A 2,500-nucleotide genomic window follows, 5' to 3' on the forward strand; every position below is an offset into this window, starting at 1 on the left:
CAGTATATTTGACCTTTCAGTTTCCGTATAAAATAAAAAATTAACAATACCAAATGGTTTGATGAAGAATGCAAAAACCTAAAAAAGAAATTGAGAAACCTGTCCAACCGAAAACATAGAGACCCAGAAAACCTGAGTCTACGCCTTCACTATGGTGAATCACTAAAACAATACAGAAATACACTACGGAAAAAGAAGGAACAGCATGTCAGAAATCAGCTCAATGTAATTGAAGAATCCATAGACTCTAACCACTTCTGAGATCAAATACAAATCTTAGAATCACCTATTAAAGACTACCAGAACCCACTGGATTCCAGAACACACTGGATTCCAGAACCCACTGTATTCTCCTATTACCTTGAATGAACTACAGGACACAATACAAACCCTCCAACCCAAAAAGCCCTGTGTTGTTGATGGTATCCTCAATGATAAAATATACAGACCACAAATTCCAATTGGTTATACTTAAACTCTTTAACATCATCCTCAGCTCTGGCATCTTCCCCAATATTTGGAATCAAGGACTGATCACCACAATCCACAAAATTGGAGATACATTTGACCTCAATAACTAGCGTGGGATATGTGTCAACCTTGGGAAACTCCTCTGTGTAACAGTATACAGTATAGACTTTACGCTAACTAGCTAGCTAGTTCACATCGGTTACATCTGAATGATCATTAATTAACAGCAGACTCGTACATTTCCTCAGTGAAAACAATGTACTCGTCATGGATGTGTTTTTGTTTGGTCTTCGTCCCCGTGTCTTTACGCGGCTGTAATTTGACTTAATAAAAAACTATTACGCATTCCTGCGCCTGTCTCCGATCCTTCATACCAACGTGACAGTACAGTACTGAGCAAATGTCAAATTCTATGTTTACCAAATTACCGTACGACAGACCACGTATTCACCCTGCACACCCTAATTGACAACCAAACAAACCAAAACAAAGGCAAAGTCTTCTCATGCTTTGTTGATTTCAAAAAAGCCTTCGACTCGATTTGGCATGAGGGTCTGCTATACAAACTGATGGAAAGTGGTGTTGGGGTAAAACATACGACATTATAAAATCCATGTACACAAACAACAAGTGTGCGGTTAAAATTGGCAAAAAACACACACATTATTTTCCACAGGGCTGTGGGGTGAGACAGGGATGCAGCTAAGCCCCACCCTCTTCAACATATATATTAGCAAATTGGCGACGGCACAAGAACAGTATACAGCACCCGGCCTCATCCTGCTAGAATCTGAAGTCAAATGTCTACTGTTTGCTCATGATCTGGTGCTTCTGTCCCCAACCAAGGAGGGCCTACAGCAGCACCTAAATCTTATGCACAGATTCTGTCAGACCTGGGCCCTGACAGTACATCTCAGTAAGACAAAAACATCTAGACAGCGTTGCCCTAGAGCACACAAAAAACGATACATACCTCGGTCTAAACATCAGCACCACAGGTAACTTCCACAAAGCTGTGAAGGGCCTTCTACCCCATCAAATGGAGCGTGTCTGTAATAACACTGGGCACATCACCCTGTGTGTCTGTAATTACACTGGGCACATCACCCTGTGTGTCTGTAACAACACTGGGCACATCACCCTGTGTGTCTGTAATTACACTGGGCACATCACCCTGTGTGTCTGTAATAACACTGGGCACATCACCCTGTGTGTCTGTAATTACACTGGGCACATCACCCTGTGTGTCTGTAATAACACTGGGACCATCACCCTGTGTGTCTGTAATAACACTGGGCACATCACCCTGTTTGTCTGTAATAACACTGGGCACATCACCCTGTGTGTCTGTAATAACACTGGGCACATCACCCTGTGTGTCTGTAATTACACGGGGCACATCACCCTGTCTGTCTGTAATTACACTGGGCACATCACCCGGTATGTCTGTAATTACACTGGGACCATCACCCTGTGTGTCTGTAACAACACTGGGCACATCACCCTGTGTCTGTAATTACACTGGGACCATCACCCTGTGTGTCTGTAATAACACTGGGCACATCACCCTGTGTGTCTGTAATAACACTGGGCACATCATTCTCCGTCGTCTGTAAGAGAGGCGTATTACCCTCGGAATCAGCGTTGCCACTGCCCTTGGTAACAACTGCCCTTGGTAACAACTGCCCTTGGTAACCACTGCCCTTGGTAACCACTGCCCTTGGTAACCACTGCCCTTGGTAACCACTGCCCTTGGTAATCACTGCCCTTGGTAACAACTGCCCTTGGTAACCACTGCCCTTGGTAACCACTTCCTGGAGCTCAGTCACATTCACGCCCGCCCTTTGAGCTCTCTGCCACAGTAACCTCAGCTACATTAACATCATCAACATTTACTATCAACAGTACGGGCAACGGAATCTTGCAATTCCCATGTTTTGGGGTTGAGTCTGGACCTCTGGGGGTTGTAGGCCGGGGCCTGCCCACTCTCAGATCTGGAGCCAGACTCAGCAACGTGTTTCAACAAACA

At 44.6% G+C, this 2,500-nt stretch overlaps 1 protein-coding gene across 5 annotated transcripts in view; it reads right to left on the reverse strand.

Moving 5' to 3' along the window:
* The window catches only part of LOC115123150 (lipoma-preferred partner homolog), a 462,733-nt gene that overhangs the window by 11,261 nt on the left and 448,972 nt on the right, over window positions 1–2,500 (reverse strand). The window lies entirely within an intron of this gene.

The sequence above is a fragment of the Oncorhynchus nerka genome, linkage group LG25 (assembly GCF_034236695.1).
Source record: "Oncorhynchus nerka isolate Pitt River linkage group LG25, Oner_Uvic_2.0, whole genome shotgun sequence".
NCBI lineage: Eukaryota > Metazoa > Chordata > Actinopteri > Salmoniformes > Salmonidae > Oncorhynchus > Oncorhynchus nerka.